The sequence below is a fragment of the Salmo trutta genome, chromosome 17, assembly GCF_901001165.1.
Source record: "Salmo trutta chromosome 17, fSalTru1.1, whole genome shotgun sequence".
In the NCBI taxonomy this organism is placed as follows: Eukaryota; Metazoa; Chordata; class Actinopteri; order Salmoniformes; family Salmonidae; genus Salmo; species Salmo trutta.
Genome location: NC_042973.1, coordinates 40,857,675 through 40,876,406, shown reverse-complemented (window position 1 = coordinate 40,876,406; position 18,732 = coordinate 40,857,675). Strand labels below are relative to the sequence as shown.

Sequence of the window (18,732 nt, the reverse complement as noted above, 5' to 3'; positions counted from 1 at the left end):
AATGCTTTTTGGAGCAGGCTAACAGGTGCTTGGTGTTAGGCAAACGCACATACATCAGAGACATTTCCTCAGAGAGAAACAGACATAAGAAGAGTGCGAGGTTGAGTAAGAGACGATGGCAAAACATAAGCGACCTGTCACTTTGCATGTGTGCGCCCTCGGCTCACCTTAGACAGGTGTGTACGTTTGCTGGGTGCCTGGCCCTGACCGTTCACAGGGGACACCGACCCTCCCTCAGCCCCCCCCCCCCTCCCATCCTCAGAGAGTGACGGTCTCCTGTAGTGACAGACCCTCCCCCACCCGGGTCCCCACACACTGTCACAGCTAAGTGGGACAAATGTCTTGGCGAAGGACACGTCACCAGCCTCCTCCCTTTGCCCCTTCCATTTCTGTCCACTTCATTATGGACTCAACTCCCCCCCCCCCCAAAAAAAAAAATAATAATATGAGCAAAGATGTTCTGAACATCTTGTGACAGGCGAGCACTCTGGCTATGCACACACACACACACACTTCAAATCCCTAATCCCTTTACACACACAAACACATCCAGTCTAAACAAAAACGGCATTGCTGGAATAACTCCCATATCCTGTGCTAACAGCCAATCTCAGGGCCGGCTGGGCGGTGGGCGCTGGTCTGATGTTGGTCCTGGGGGCGGTGGGTGTCAGCAGGCAGCCCTACTGAAAGGGCCAGTCTAATAGGGACCTGGCAGGTGCGGTCTAGTCTCCCATCCTGCCCGTAGATTTAGTTTGTCACTGGGTATCCATTACCTGCCAGTCTCCGCTGATCTTCTGCGACAGCCCTGATCAAAAGATGTCACCAGGCCCCGTGCTCTTGGCAGGGCCTGGCACACCGCTCGTAAAGAGGGCCAAGCAGGGTGTAAATAAAATGACATGATCACTTCCCTGGCCTCATGTCCTGGATACAATTATGATAATGTGAAGTGGGGGGAGGGGGGGGGGGGGGGGTCTGAGGAGGTAAATCGCTCACCGCTCGGCGGACAAACCAGCAGGGGAGATATCTCAGTCTTAAGTTTTTTTCTCTCCTCCGATCTCCGGATGGTGTTCGTGTGAGTGTCTAATTTGAAGGAGGAAATACAGTCAGGATGAGGTAGCTACGTTAATGTGTTTGTATCCAGAGCAGCTGGTCACAGATGTCAGGTTCAATCACTGAGGTTATGACTCTGGCATTAGCAGGCAGGTTGAACAAGAAGTCCTTAGTTCACTCTTATAGTCTTGACCAATGACCTATCATGAACATGCTTCACATATTCCTTTGAACCTTTGTTCTAGTTGTATATGACTACTTTTGGTGAAAGTGGTCATTTTTGGCAATCCTTTCCTAATGCAAATATATATATATTTTTTAAATGAACAGAATTCCAACATCTTAGTCTAAAGTCTAGACAGCCAATGAAAGCAAGGCTAAGATGTGGGCTGAAAGGACATCGCAATAAAAACTGGCGACCAGCAGTCAACGCTCCCAGGCAATTTAAAATGCTAAACAGCCATTACATCTGAGCACTATCTGTTAATTTGATCCCCAATGACTGATCATCCATCACCATGGGTGACAACCACCATCCAATTATTCTCCCAAGCTTGACTGACAACAGAGGTGATTTATCACTCTAATAAAATGTGATGGGTGTGTTAGGTTCATTCTGAGAAAAATGAGGATTATTAAGAATACACCTATGGAGAATTAACAGATCGCTAGCTACACTCTCAATGATTATCAAAGGGTTATTTGTGGAGGTGTAAGGTTCTAAAGAACCCTTTATGGTTCTAGCTAGCACCTTTTTTTTCTAAGAGGGAAGAAACATGGGATAAACAGGCACTGTGACTAAACACCAAAAGTAAGACGCAAAACCAGGCCCTCTCTTCTGATGATAGATGGTACACCCTAGTACATGATCAGTAATAATTTAGTCAAAGCCAGGAGCCACACCCTGTCCTGGAAAGGCTGGTGAGTGATGGAAGCAAGACACAAGAAAATGTGAAGGCTTCAACTGAAAAAAAATATGAAAGAAAACAAAAACATGCATCCTGAAGTAACCAGCTTTTAAGAACAGTAAGGGTGGATCTGTTCACCCTCAGCTTCCTGCACTGCCCACAGTGATCACCTCACTCAGCCTCCACACAGATGGGGAAACAGCCAGTAGAGCTGGGAGCCAAATCACACACAACACTGGGGTAAACAGGATGTGTAATCAAGACACTACTACCCGAGTCTGCACTTCAACCACTGAATGACATAGCAGCTTACAGCTAGCTACAGGAGCTGACCACAGAACAGCTGAAAAGAGGGAGAGGAAGGAGAAGGGAAAAGGAGTAAAAGAAGGAGAGCGTTATATTCGTCGGTGGTCCAACCATCGACTAGCCTAAAGCTACAGACTTAGGCTAGCATAGCTGGCACCGAAGCAAATGTGGCTAATGGCTATTCATAGGAAAGGGATGCCATCAGTAAGCTCTCTCGTTCTGCTACTGTACCACGCAACAATAACAGTTCCACAGCTAGGAAGCCAGGGGTTGGCCAGCTAAAACAGCCAGCTAGAGTTAAAAACGGAGGAGGAATAAGGGAGAAGAGAGTGGATTCATTCATTGAACATGATGAGCCTGCCTCTATCCCACCCAATAGACTGCTTTTCGGATAACTATAAAAATAGAGGTAAGTCTGAAAAACGTTAAGATATGCTTCAAAGATCCTCCTTAGAGGATCATGAGGTGGTAGGGAACAACATTCTACAGTAGGGTTATGATCATAGATCACAGTAAGGGTACTGAGAGTGTAGAGAGTTAAGCAGGGCCTCACTACACAGCTGTGGCGTTTCTCATTCCGGACATTTGTTCTTTAACTGGGCCCTCTCGCCCTTAAAGCAACACAGCGCCTCGGCAGGGGGCCCTTACTAACAGGAAGGAGCCTTAAATAACACTTAGAACCTCCAGGAAGTAAGTCACCACAGCCTAAAAATCACACAACCGCAAACCGCCGACTTCCACCAGTTCCAGTTTCCCAGCAGTCGACTGACTCAAGGCTTTAAAATAGATTAGAGTAATTCCACACAAAAACAGTCTTGTTTGGTTCTATCAAAATGTCCAAAGATCAGTGGGGAAAGTAAAATGAAATGTCTTCATTCCTTAACATTTGTCATGCTAAGCTAACCACTCCTTGGTCTTGTGGTGGTATTCCCCTCGTGTCCTCTGTTGCTAGGAAGGAGGGAGTAGCATGAGGTGAAATTATACTCACTGTCAGAAAAAAATGTGACTCGTTTCAGGAAACTAGGCGTATGTCGCACGTCACTACTTCACAGGAGAGGCATTTGAACATAAATATATATTTTGTTTTAAATCAAAATGTGTTTTTTTGGGGGGCAGAAATGCCATCTGGAACATGTGAACTTTCATGTGCCTTAATAACAAACGTGTATTCCAATCTGTAAATACAAATAAAATTGTTAAATTACGAGCCTAGTTGGTTTAACCACAGAAAAAGTCAGGAACCTTCCCACTAGCCATGATTGGCTGAGATAATGGATGGACTGGACATGCTGGGAGATGAGTTTGGATTGGTCTGCCATGTAGCATACTTCTATCTATAATGTGAGCTGCTCAGTATGTGTTGATAGCCCTTTCTACCGTGCCGTTTTTGAAAGATATAACGTTAGCCATCGAGAACTACAAATGTTTTTAAGGTGAATGCATCAATTTGTAAGTCGCTCTGGATAAGAGCGTCTGCTAAATGACGTAAATGTAAATGTTTTGCTACAATCCTCCAACATTAATGCCCTGAATTTAGCAGGTGCTATCGACAGATCAGTTGGAAAAGGTGATGGGATCATTTCTGCACACACTACAGTCAGTGTGAACTGGAGTGACTTGACAACACTGGCCAAACAAACAAGATGTAGCTACAAACAAAAACGAGTTAAAATGGTTCCAGTCTGCTGTGAAGTGTTCATCCATTTATACAGGTAAGAGTCTAGCTACATTTTCAGATATTGTAAATCAGAAAGTCATTTTCATTGCAAGTTACAGCGTACTATTAGCTAGCTAGTGAACGTTAGCTTGCTAGCTAACGTTACGTGTATGATCTGTGTCGTAATGTTATTAGAATCAGAAAATATTTGCATTGCTAGTTGTAGCCTAATGTTAGCTAGCTAACATTAAACCTAGTTATTAGCTTTAGCTATCTGCAGATTCATACTACAGCTATGACAATGTTTGCATTGGTAGTAATATGAGTTGGGATTATGCCGGTTCATTGTTTAGCTAGCTAGCTCCATGTCTAAACAAAATACTCCACTTTGCCAGATGATCACATGACCCATCAAGATAGCCAGGTGTGTCTGGGGGTGATTACAGCCATCTATTGTATTTCATTAACATGTGTACATGTCTAGACAATAGTGACCCATCCACATAGATTTTATTTGATATAGTGTGTGTTACCTGAGACAGTAATGTGAACAACATTGACAATGCACCAAAATCAGATTAGGGTATAGGGCAAGGACTAGATACTGTATTTTTACCTGGAGTTTTTTCTTATTGTAAGCTACTACTTTTACCACTTTTATAGTCTTCAAATCTTTGTTTACTAAACTACTCACTCTGTTTAGTACATGGCCTCACATGTGAATCCTTAAAGAGATGGGTGGGGCTAATGCTTAAGAGGGTGTAAACGATGCTGAAACATTCAAGGGCCATTTTCTCAAAAGTGGGGTTACAAGTTTATCAACTTTCAAAGGAGAATTACTTTCCCATTGTTCCTCAACTGCCGTGTATGATATACAATTTTCTAGCTCACTACTTTCATCCAATGTATAAAAAAAAAACAATTAAACATTTTGCTACATAAGACCGAATCGAGGTGGCCAGTAACAGATAGAGTTTTTCTCAACTGTCGGTGGAGGTAAGACAACATAGTCCAACACTCAAAATGGTAGAAAATAGTGTCATAAGTCATAACCTTAAGAGAAATATTTACTAATATGTGGCTGTGTTTGATCGCTCAGAAAGAGACGCTCACAACAGTCTATTACTGTACATCACTGTTCCTCCTATTCTGTTCCTATTTTCTACCCCCTAATGAAAGATTGAATACACTGTGTCCGCTGATTGTAGTGCAGGATGTGTGCTCAAGGAGATGGGAAAAACAGAAATTCCTCTCACTCCAGGTGAGGCTCAATGCTGTACCATGTTGAGAGAGCGAGCGAGAGAGACTGGGCAGGCAGATAGATCAAACTGTACTGTACTCCCAGAATGCTGCATTGTTGTGTTATGACTGGACCTACAACAGCTGTATACAGACCTTCAGGACCTGAGCTACACTGTGTACAAAACATTAAGAACATCTGCTCTTTCCATGACAGACTGACTAGATTAACACTGATTCCTTGAGGTCACTTATTGAGGTCTTGTTAAATCCACTTCAAATCAGTGTAAATGAAGGGGAGGACAGGTTAACTTCACTAGGGTAGGTGGCAGCATTCGGAATTTTGGATGAAAAGCGTGCCCAAATTAAACTGCCTGCTACTCAGGCCCAGAAGCTAGGATATGCATATCCAAAACTGTTAAAATAATATCTGTGAGTATAACAGAACTGCAGGTGAAAACCTGAACAACGGCAGGTGAAAACCTGAACAAAATCCATCCAGGAAGTACTATTATTTTGAAAGGCTGTTTTTCCATTGAAAGCCTATCCACCATACAAAGACTTAGGACCCAGTTCATGATCTCTATGGCTTCTTCTACATGTGGCCAGTCTTTAGGCATTGTTTCAGGCTTTTACTCTGAAAAATGATGGAGATACAGCACTTTCAATGAGTGGACAGTGGACATTTCCTGACATGATTCCAGCGCGTGATCGGGAGCTCACCTTTCTTGTTTCTCCTTTTCTATTGACGAAGCTTTTGTCCGGTTGAAATATTATTGATGATTTATGAGAAAAACAACCTGAGGATTGATTTTAAACATCGTTTGACATGTTTCTACAAACTTTTATTGTACTTTTTTGACTTTGTCTGGATGTTGAGAGCGCACTTTGTACCTTTGGATTACTGAACTAAACGCACCAACAAAATAGGTTTTTGGACATAAAGAGGGACATTATCGAACAAAACGAACATTTATTGTGTAACATGGAGTCCTGGGAGTGCCACCAGATGAAGATCAAAGATAAGTGATTCATTTAATTGCTATTTCTGACTTTTGTGAGTCCTCTCCTTGGCTGGAAAATGTCTGTATGGTGTTTTGTGGCTATGCGCTGTCCTAACATAATCGCATGGTGTGCTTTCGCCGTAAAGCCTTTTTGAAATCTGACACAGTGGCTGGATTAACAAGAAGTTTATCTTTAATCCTATGTATAACACTTGTATCTTTCATCAATGTTTATTATGAGTATTTCTGTAATTTGATTTGGCTCTGCAATTTCACCGGATGTTATTTGAGACAATGCATTACTGAACATAACGCGCCAATTTAAACAGAGGTTTTTGGACATGAAGAGGGAAAAATTGAACAAAACAAACATTTGTGTAACATGGAGTCCTGGGAGTGCCACCAGATGAAGATCAAAAGGTTAGTGACTCATTTAATCACTATTTCTGACTTTTGTGAGTCCTCTCCTTGGCTGGAAAATGTCTGTATGGTTTCTTGTGGCTAGGCGCTGTCCTAACATAATCGCAAGGTGTGCTTTTGCCGTAAAGCCTTTTTGAAATCGGACACTGTGGTTAGATTAACAAGTAGTTTAGCTTTAAAATTGTGTATAATACTTGTATGTTTGAGGATTTTTAATTATGAATTTGGCACCCTGCAATTTCACTGGTTGTTGTTGAGGTGGGACGCTAGCATCCCAATGATACCAAAGAGGTTAAAGAAGGATTTTTTTGCCCTCAACACAGCCTCAATTAATTGGCGTATGGACTCTACAAGGTGTCGAAAGAGTTCCACAGGGATGCTGGCCCATGTTGACTCCAATGCTTCCCACACTTGTATGAAGTTGGGTGGATTTCCATTGGGTGCCATTCTTGACACACATGGAAATTGTTGAGCATGAAAAACCCAGCAGTGTTGCAGTTTGACACAAACCGCTGCGCCTGGCACCTACTACCATACCCAGTTCAAAAGGCACTTAAATGTTTTGTCTAGCCCATTCACCCTCTGAATGGCACACATACACAGTCTGTCGCAAAGCTTTAAAAATCCTTCTTTAACCCGTCTCCTCCCCTTCATCTACACTGATTGAAGTGGATTTAACAAGTGACATCAATAAGGGATCATAGCGTTCACCTGGATTCACCTGGTCAGTCAATGTCATGGAAAGAGCAGGTGTTCTTAATGTTTTGTATACTCAGTGTATGTGTGCCATTCAGAGGGTGAATGGGCAAGACAAAAGATTAAAGTGCCTTTGAATAGGGTATGGTAGTAGGTGCCAGGTGCACTGGTTTGTGTCAAGAACTGCAACGCTGCTGGATCTTTCATGCTCAACAGTTTCCTGTGTGCATCAAGAATGGTCCACCACCCAAAGGACATCCAGCCAACTTGACACAACTGTGGGAAGCATTGGAGTCAACATGGGCCAGCATCCCTGTGGAACGCTTTCGACACCTTGTAGAGTCCATGCCCTGATGAATTGAGGGGTACAACTCAATATTATGAAGGTGTTCTTAAGGCTGTGGCGGTCATGAAATTTTGTCAGCTGGTTATTGTCATGCAAAAGACTGGCGGTCTCACGGTAATTAACCACCAGGTTTAGCATCTAGATACAAGCCTTTGGAACATCTACATTTAAAAAAGTTGACCTACTGTATGTTATTTGGCTATGCACACCCTGTTCTCTCATCAAGTCATCATATTTTCTGAAGTTAATCTTGTCTTTACTAATATGTCAAATTAGTTTCGATTTAGAATGGCCTATTATAACATGGGCGGCAGGTTAGAGCGTTGGGCCAGTAACCGAAAGGTTGCTGGATCGAATCCTCAAGCTGACAAATCTGTCGCTCTGACCCCTGAACAAGGCAGTGAACCCACTGTTCCCCGGTAGGCCGTCATTGTAAATAAGAATTTGTTCTTAGCTGACTTGCCTAGTTAAATAAAAGGTTACATGTGCAGGAACAGAGAATGGAGGCCACTTTCCGGGTGGTTCGTTTCACTCATGTCAGGTAGCCTACTCTAGTTATTTGCTGCCTGTTCCTGCAGTTACACCCAGCACTTAATTTGTGAAACCAAGTGAAATCTGTAGTAACTAAAGAGTCCCGCTCTCTGCACGCTGTAGAAAGGAATATGATATAAATGGCACAATCATTATTAAAAAAATAAATATATGTGTGTTTGGCCTTTGCATATGCATAAGCTCTTATATGCATATGGTGTTTTGAATGAATCACCATCTTAGAAAGGCTGTCCATTTCATTGTGTTTGGCTTTGAAACAAAATGCACAATGACCATGTTTTCCACTCAGTTTCAACCTGTTGTTGAACTTCTTTCTTCAAAAGTGATCAATCACAGTGAGGCGAGTTTTAAAAGCACATACCGTTTTGATGATGTGTTTGATGTGATTTTCAATTGTATTTGCATTGATGTCAGAATGGTTAGAGGCCTATTTATTGCCTACCTCCCTACATGTGCACACACTGTACATAGATTCTATTTTTTTCCTTTGTGTTATTGACTGTACGTTTGTTTATGTGTAACTGTGTTGTTGTTTTTGTCACACTGCTTTGCTTTATCTTGGCCAGGTCACAGTTGTAAATGAGAACTTGTTCTCAACTGGCCTACCTGATTAAATAAAGGTGAAATAAAAATAATAAATAAATAAATAGAGGGACAATAGAGCGCTGAGTACCAGGCCAATAGTGAGTTGGGTACTCCTAACTACGTCATTGGCTTCATCAATAAGTGCATCGATGACGTCGTCCCCACAGTGACCGTACGTACATACCCCAACCGGAACCCATGGATTACAGGCCGCATCCGAACTGAGCTAAAGCTGCCGCTTTCAAGGAGCGGGACTCTAACCTGGAAGCTTATAAGAAATCCCGCTATGCCCTCCGACGAACCATCGAGTCGTACTACACCAGCTCTGACGCTCATCGCATGTGCCATGGCTTGCAAACAGACTAAAAAGAGAAGCACAGCCTAGAGCTGCCCTGTGACACTGGCCTACCAGATGAGCTAAACTACTTCTATGCTCGCTTCGAGGCAAATAACACTGAAACATGCATGAGATCACCAGCTGTGCCCGGAAGACTGTGTGATCATGCTGTCCGCAGCCAATGTGATTAAGACCTTTAAACAGGCCAACATTCGCAAGGCCGCAGGGCCAGACGGATTACAAGGACGTGCACATTTTTTAAGCAGACCACCATAGTCCCTGTGCCCAAGAACACTAAGGTAACCTGCCTAAATGAATACCAACCCGTAGAACTCACGTCTGTAGCCATGAAGTGCTTTGAAAGGCTGGACATGGCTCACAACACCATCATCCCAGAAACCCTAGACCCACTCCAATTTGCATACCGCCCCAACAGATCCACAGATGATGCAATCTCCATTGCACTCCACAGTGCCCTTTCCCACCTGGACAAAAGGAACACCTACGTGAAAATGCTATTCATTGACTACAGCTCAGCGTTCAACACCATAGTACCCTCAAAGCTCATCAAAAGCAAAGGACCCTGGGACTAAACACCTCCCTCTGCAACTGGATCCTGGACTTCCTGACGGGTCACCCCCAGGTGGTAAGGGTAGGTAACAACACATATGCCATGCTGACCCTCAGCACAGGGGCTCCTCGGGGGTGCGTGCTTAGTCCCCTCCTGTACTCCCTGTCCACTCATGACTGCACGGCCAGACACGACTCCAACACCATCATTAAATTGGCCGATGACAACAGTGGTAGGCCTGATCACAGACAACGACGAGACAGCCTATAGGGAGGTGGTCAGAGACCTGGCCATGTGGTGCCAGGACAACAAGCTCTCCCTCAACATGATCAAGACAAAGGAGAGGATTGTGGACTACAGGAAAAAGAGGACCGAGCACACCCCCATTCTCATCGATGGGGCTGCAGTGGAGCAGGTTGAGAGTTAAGTTCCTTGGTGTCCACATCGCCAACAAACTAATATGGTCCAAGCACACCAAGACAGTCGTGAAGAGGGCACGACAAAACCTATTCCAAGATTTGGCATGGGTCCTCAGATCCTCAAAAGGTTCTACAGCTGCACCATCGAGAGCATCCGGACTGGTTGAATCACTACCTGGTATGGCAACTGCTCTGCCTCCGACCGCAAGGCACTACAGAGGGTAGTGCGAACGGCCCAGTACATCACCGGGGCCAAGCTTCCTGCCATCCAGGACCTCTATACCAGGCGGTGTCAGAGGAAGGCCCTAAAACTTCTCAAAGACTAGCCTCCCTAGTCATACTGTTCTCTCTGCTACCGCACGGCAAGCGGTACCGGAGCGCCAAGTCTAAGTCCAAGAGGCTTCTAAACAGCTTCTACCCCCCAAGCCATAAGACTCCTGAACATCTAATCAAATGGCCACCCAGACTATTTGCAGTGCACCCCTCATTACACTGCTGCTACTCTCTGTTGTCATCTATGCATAGTCACTTTAATAACTCTACCTACATGTATATACTACCTCAACTAACCAGTGCCTCCGCACATTGACTCTGTATCGGTACCCCCTGTATACAGTCTCGCTATTGTTATTTTACTGCTACTCTTTAATTACTTGTTACTTTTCATCTCTTATTCTTATCTGTATTTTTTTTTAAACTGCATTGTTGGTTAGAGGCTCATAAGCAGGCATTTCACTGTAAGGTCTACACCTGTTGTATTCATGTGACTAATACAATTGTATTTGATTTTGACTAACATGTCCAGAGTGCATAAGAGGAGATTACCGTGACTCAACGGTCACATAGAGTTTTACTGTGGTCATGTCTGCCGGTGTGGCGGTAATATGGTCACCGCAATAACCCTAGGTGTTCTTAATGTTTTGTACACAGTGTATATTGGTTAATCTGACATTCAACCAGCTACAGTACAAAGACAAAGATCTCGCACACACAAACAAATCTGAGGAGAAAGAGATAGAGACCCTCTCAGATGTTATGTTCTCACCACATCAAAGGGACAACCATTCAAGGCCCACTCCACTCCCAACAAACAGCTGCTGCGATGATCGCCTAGCAACGAGGAGGTGATGGACAGGGCCCTAAGATGGATGGGCACCATAAATCACAACACCAGTGTCTGTGTGTGTGGGGCGGGAGAGAGAAACAAAACAACCTTTTTTCTAATTGTGGAAGAGAGTGGAGGCAGCGGAGCTGGCCTTGCCTTGACCCCTCACTGTACTCTTTTATTCATGATTGTGGCGTAACTGCCCGAAGCGCGGAGGAGCAGAAGCCTGCTGACCTCCACAGGGCACAGTAAAATGGGAGGGTTTTGGTCAGACATCTAGTCCATTGTATTTCCAATTTACGCTACACTAATCAAACTGAATATCTATTAAAACTAACCATCACTTTTTTTTTTTACGCCTAGGAAGCAAGGCACATTTTTCCCATTAAATGATTTGCAAGCACATTGTTAGCTTATAAAAGACGGGGATCGAGTTTTCAGAGGGCCGAACCCTCCAGGCAAAGCAATCTGGGTAGTGTAGTTGAGGGATAAATGTCATATCATCCACTATAGCTGGGCCATATGATTTGGCCCAACTGCTGTGGCCCGGGTGTCTAGTAACACTCCGCCAGAGAGCACGGTCATTCATCACACAGTGAGTGTCTGTCTAAGGCTTTCCACTCTGCTCGTCCTGCTCTCCAGTTACAGCCCTACACGGCCAGCCTAAATAATATTCTCCATGATAAATGGCACTATAAGCCTGGTATCCATCATTAATCTGCTTTTTACTCTTGGGGAGTGCTGGTTAGGACCACAGGATAGCAGAGCAGCTTGGGTTCATTTGGAGGCCAGCCTAGCATGAGTGATACCCATCATCCCGCTCATCAGTCGCGCACACTGTCTCGCTCTCTCACACAGCCACACACACACAAACTCCATTGCACACACGCATCGTAACACAAGGTGTAAATTACACACATTCGGATACACACATATACATATTCACACACACTCAACAAACACATCATATATTCAATAACCAAACATCCAGAGACTCATGGAAGAATATTCTGTCACTCATCAAAACATCACGTAACTTAATCCTCTCAGTCATCTAAAAACACTTTCCGTTGTCATCCTCCTCCCCACCACCTTTTCTCCAGCATTTTGTACAGTCCCATACTGTTGTGAGAAACTCTTAAAACCGTGCTTTTTCTCTTTGTTACTTTCTTTCTCCTCCTTTTCTAAGTATACTCTGCCTCTTTCTCAATTCCTTTCCCCCCTCTCTCTTTGTTTTTCTCAGTCCCTCTGTCTACTTCTCTCCTCTTTCATTCTCTTGCTCGCTCTTTCTCCCTCCCTCCCTGTGTGTCTGCTAAAGCCAGTATGATAAATGACACACGTCAGTGTGTCAGGAACGAAGGGTGGGTCAGTGATAAATGACTCTGTTGAAAAGGAAATCGGCTCTTTGGCATGGCCGGGCTATTCTCCTCCTGGATTCGGTTTCAGGACCCCTGAAGACCAGAGCGGGCTCGGTTTCCCGAAAAGACCACACATCCCACTAGGCTCTGACGCGTTGCCCTCTGGGAGGGGAGCTGAGGGTTTGCGTAAGCAAGACTGCCCCAATTGTTGCCATATCGCAGCTACATCTATCACAACAACGAATGGCGGGACTATTTTTATAAAGTATCTACGTAGGCCTACTCCACATACATGAGGGCCCTGAAACCTGATCTGAGGAGGGTAGAGCTGTGAAGATGCCAGTAGCACAATATTTTTTTCCATGGCAAAAATGAAAAAAATTAAGCAGATCAAACTGGTCCTTTAAAAACGGGCTGCATGTGAAATATCGTGTGCTATAGCTTGGAAAATAAATAAATGTGATTCTGAATGACAACCTAATGTTTGTGTCCAACATTAGGGCCGTTTTCCTAAAGAAGTTAAGTCCGCTTCGTGTTTTGTTTTCTTGCCACGTTACTAACGAGTATCGTGATACTGGTATCGTCCCGGCCCTGGAAGAGGATGGCTTACTCTTTTTGTGATTCGGTTCACTGCCTTTTCTCTTTTGGAGCCCGGCCCATGGTCTGACATCTGCCAAGTGGGGTTAAAAAAAAAGCCCGTTCCACCTCTCTCCCTCCCTTTCACTGGCAGTTTAGGGTGGCATTGTTATCATTACACTGGGTGGTGTCTGTCAATACCTGTGGGAAGCACTCAGTCAACCACCCCTCCTCAACGGCATGGTAGGCAGGCGCAGCAACCTCATTAGGTATGCACTTATCAGACACATAGATCACAGGCATGACTCAACCCTGACAGAATCCAACCACAGTCACTTTCATTAGCAAAACTACAAAAAACTTCCTTGAGACTCGCACCTGCACGGTCTAGTCCTACCTGTTATTAGTGGAACAATTACGAGCCCATATGCCCCCTCGTTCCTGTAATGACAAATACAGAACACACACACGCAGTCACCGACAGATATAAAACAACAACAATCTCTGTTGGTCTCTGCAATTCATATGGCCATAAGCATGTTTGTAAGTAAGCGTATGTGGTTTCAATTTCAATTAGTATTTTTGTTCTGTGTGTGCTGTGCTCTGCTCTGTAATGATAATATACAGTACCTGAGCACATTTCTGTCTCGGTATAAGAGATGCTGCAGTGACGACAACAGTTGTGAGTAACAATGGGGGGGGGGGGGGATGAGGAGTGGAGGGGGTAGAGGGAGGGGAGAGGTAGAGGGATGAAAGAGTTCAGAGGAACGATGGCCTATGACTGACACTCCTCACTGGAGCCTCTATGGTTGCAATTCCTTTCATCACCCCTGCCATCCAAACCACCCACCCACACACACACGATGGCTGCCACAGCTGACCTGGCAGCTATAGGTCGGACCCTGCAGAAACAGGAGACCTCTAGCCGTAGAGCCCAGTCTAAACCAGAACTCCCCGCACTGCTGGAACTGCTCACAAAGATTACTGGAGCACAGGGAGGCCGGATTAGAGCAGGGGGCTGGATTTCACTACGCTGGCCTGAGTAGGAGACTCGATACCTGGCTGAAAAAAAATAACTTGCAATCATAGAAACACATCACACCAAAACATGCATGCACGCAAGTACCCACGCAGGCACACACATACCAAATAGAGCCACTAACTGTGAGGATGCTAACCTAGGGGCCATCTTGTTAGGTCCCAGTCACTACACTGAGTACACTCACTAGAATGCTTTAATGTAAAACATCATAGCCCCTGGGCCAACAGCCTAAGCTAATCATAAGCTATGTGAATGCATCCGGAGTTTCCTCCCCAGCTGTTTGCGTTTCTCCTGTCAGGCTGCCCTTGGTTGTTAAAAGCACTCAAACCTGACCCACACAGGTACACACGGCCATTTGTCACCTGCAGCGGAAAATTGAGTTACAGCACGACCAAAGGCTAGCGCTGCGTCGGGAGTGGAGGCACTGTGTCATATCAACTTGATTACATCAAAGTGGTGGCAAACCTCGTTGGTTGAGGCCGGGCACACAGAGACTTGTCATCTCCAATCATTAAGCCTGTCAAGACTCCATCAGCCTTTCCAGCTAATTAGGTGAAGTCTAATGAAGCAAGCAAAACTTCGCTTTTTCTAGGAAAATGCTGAGGGGGAGGGGGGGGAAGGACAGTGGGGGAGAGATGGAGAGATATAGAGAACATGAGAGCGAGAGAGGAGATTTTTCATGCAAGTCTCAAGGTTGCTGTGGGCTTGCTTTTCCCCCTAAGTCCCTAATCAAGGCCCATCATCTGTCATCCTTTTCTTTGCTCTCTCCATCACCGTGTTCTGTGCTGCAATCAATTCATCATCACCCTTTGTGTGCCACTGAACAGTTGACAACTTTGTAACTTGCAGCTGGAGGGACCCACTGACAAAAAGGAGGTGAAAAGAAAGAATAAATGAACAAAGAATGACATTAAAAGTTCCCTAACATTTCCACAACAAACACAGAATGGGTCTATATTACAACATCCCATGATCCTGCCTCAACAGAGAGACAAAACAAATTGATAGAAAAGACCAAAAAATAACAGTTAGAAAAAATATTTCTCAATCAGAAAGCTTTCAGACATTCTTTATGTTCTCCCTCTCTCCCTCTGAGCGAGTGTGTACATTAGGCAGGGGCATTTTGATTAAATAAAAGCCTGGGCCAGCGTATGGCTAAACAGAATGGGAGCACTCACTCAGCCTGTCTCTGATTGACCATTAAAGCCATTGATGAATGGGCCTGTCAGAGAAGAGACAATTAAATCAAACATGAAACAAAGCCTTCCTAGACTGGATTACTGGCCTAGACTGCCTGGTCTAATAGAGAAAACCATTCCTCCCCTCCATTACATTGTGCACTTCTCATTTTACAACCCCCCTAGTGTGCATGTGTGTGTTTGTAGGCTGTGTGTGTGTGTGTGTGTGTGTGTGTGTGTGTGTGTGTGTGTGTGTGTGTGTGTGTGTGTGTGTGTGTCAGCCAGTGAAACCACTTTATCCCTCTGCTTTTTCGTGAGTCACTTGACCATTGCAGGGGAGTAGGTCCACAATGCTTTCAAAGTGCTTTTAATGTGACGTCATGGGGCTGCATAACATGGGGGAATGATTTCCTGATGCAGATCGGGAAGAAACAGATCAAAGCGGGTGACAGCTAATCAATCAACTGTCAAATCAGACATGGCAACTGTCGATTATACCTTCTTCCAGTCCACAATCTCTTCGTCTGGACAGAATTGTTTATTTTATACAATTAAAAAAGCATAAGTTATTCTTCCACCTCCCAATTCCAAAGTTAGCCGCTTGGATCAAATGTTCAAAGCCCCTAGAGACTCAGAGAGTATTGGCACCGCGTTGGGCATTTCGCTATTAAAGACGGAACACTTTTCACACATTTTAATTCTTCCACCAAGGTAAGTTAACGTTTACCGGGAAAGTAAACTATCCATGGGAACAATGGGAAGGGGAAAGTTGACTGCAGCCATCGGATGTGGGTGATACTGTGACAAATAGTATGGCTACTTTGTAACGAGGGGAAACAAATGGTAACATTCGAGGGATAGGCCTACAGTTACAGTACTAGTATGCTACTCCTGGGATAGTGGGTTCGTATTACAAAGTGTTATTACAAATCAAGTTAGCCTATACTATACATCGAGTAGATGCACTAGTATTCCTATGAAAAAAAATACTGGAAACGGAACTCCAAAAGGTTTGAGATTGAGAACAACAAATCGTTGAGCTGCTATGGCTTCAAATAAAACCACTCCTGTCGTAGTGGGCTACGTACCTGCCGCGCGCTTGGGCGCTTCTTGTTTCCGCCGCGGCATGTTTGGTTTCCCAAAGAAGAGTTATCTTTGGCCTCGTAGAATCCGAGCTGCTCCACTACACCGCGATTACGCCTTCATACACGATACAGTGAGTATTCTCCGTAGGAAAACTAAGAGCATTGTTGTCAAATAGCACAGAAAAGTCCGCGAAAAAAAAGGGGAAAAAAGGCGAATGTCTGTCGTCCCCCCGCGCGCAATGACTGTAGTGGTCAACAGCGTTAAACGCGGCCGCCTCGGATCCTCTCTTGTCTCATAGATGATCGCGTCACTCAAAACATGAGAATGGGCAAACCCACTGCTCCGTTAACTCTTTACACCTCGAGAGGGGAGGGACATTATGACACGAGGCAGTCCTATTCTCTTCACTGTCAACAATGTGTGGGCTACATCTATTGACTGGTAACAACAAATGACTAGTCATTAGAATGTAAAAGTCTAAACGAGATCATTGGGGGCCCAACTCTGACGTCACCCCATTGAAGTTGACGTTTAAAAAGGTAAGGGTTAAGGTTGGAGTAAGGGTTAGGGCTTAGGGCAGGGACATCCCAATGTTCCCGGATAGCACTAATTATACAGAAAAATATAAACGCAACATGTAAAGTGTTGGTCCCATGCTGAGCTGAAATAAAAGATCCCAGAAATGTTCTATACACACAAAAACCTTATTTCATTCCAATTTTGTGCACAAATATGTTTACATCCCTGTCAGTGAGCATTTCTCTTTTGCCAAGATAATCCATCCACTAGACCGGTGTGGCATATCAAGAAGCTAGTTAAACAGCAACATCTTTACTTAGATGCACCTTGTGCCGGGGACAATAAAGGACCACTCTAAAATGTTCAGTTTTGTCACACAACACAATGCCACAGATGTATCTTGTTTTGAGGGAGCGTGCAATTGGCATGCTATCTGCACAAATGTCCACCAGAGCTGTTACCAGAGAATTTAATGTTAATTTCTCTACCATAAGCCGCCTCCAACGTCGTTTTAGAGAATTTGGCAGTACGTCCAACAGGCCTCACAACCGCAGACCACGTGTAACCATGCCAACACAGGGCCTCCACATCTGGCTGCTTCACCTCAGGGATCGTCTAAGACCAGCCACCCGGACAGCTGATGAAACTGAGAAGTATTTCTGTCTGTAATAAAGCCTTTCTGTGGGGAAAAACTACATCTGATAGGCTGCACCCCTGCCCAGTCATGTGAAATCCATAGATTAGGGCCTAATTTATTTATTTCAATTGACTGACTGTAACTCAGTAAAATCCTTGAAATTGTTGCGTGTTGCATTTTTATATTTTTGTTCAGTATAGAATAGTTTACGTTTTGATATGGAAATATATTTTGTCCAGTCTAGGGCTATATGATTAAAGGTTATAATGTTCTATAGCAGTGGTTCTCAAACTTTTATAGTTCCGTACCTCTACAAACATTCAACCTCCAGCTGCGTACCCCCTCTAGCAACAGGGTCAGCGCACTTTCAAATGTTGTTTTTTGCCATCGTTGTAAGCCTGCTAAACGATGCCTGTATTTAGTTTTCATGCTAGTGAGGGCCCGAGAATCCACTCTCACATAGGTGCGTGGTTGCAAAGGGCATCAGTGTCTTAACAGCATGATTTGCCAAGGCAGGATACTCTGAGCGCAGCCCAATCCAGAAATCTGGCAGTGGCTTCTGATTAAATTCAATTGTCACAGAACCGCTTGTTGCAATTTCGATGAGGCTCTCTTGTTCAGATATTGGTAAATGGACTGGAGGCAGGGCATGAAAGGGATAACGAATCCAGTTGTTTGTGTCATCTGTTTCGGGAAAGTACCTACGTAATTGCGCACCCAACTCACTCAGGTGCTTCGCTATATCACATTTGACATTGTCCGTAAGCTTGAGTTCATTTGCACACAGAAAATCATACAATGATGGAAAGACCTGTGTGTTCTCCTTGTTAATGCAGACAGAGAAGAGCTCCAACTTCTTAATCATAGCCTCAATTTTGTCCCGCACGTTGAATATAGTTGCGGAGAGTCCCTGTAATCCTAGATTCAGATCATTCACCCAGATAGGCCACCCAGATAGGCCAATCGTGTGAGAAACTCGTCATCATGCAAGCGGTCAGACAAGTGAAAATTATGGTCAGTAAAGAAAACTTTAAGCTCGTCTCTCAATTAAAAAAAATGTGTCAATACTTGCACCTTGATAACCAGTGCACTTCTGTATGTTGTAAAAGCGTTGCATGTTTACTCTCCATATCCTTGCATA

The 18,732-nt window shown here is 44.3% G+C and overlaps 1 pseudogene; it reads right to left on the bottom strand.

The window, feature by feature from the left end:
• The window catches only part of LOC115152199 (teashirt homolog 3-like), a 25,137-nt pseudogene extending 8,390 nt beyond the window's left edge, over positions 1-16,747 (bottom strand).
• Positions 16,748-18,732: the final 1,985 nt, after the last annotated feature.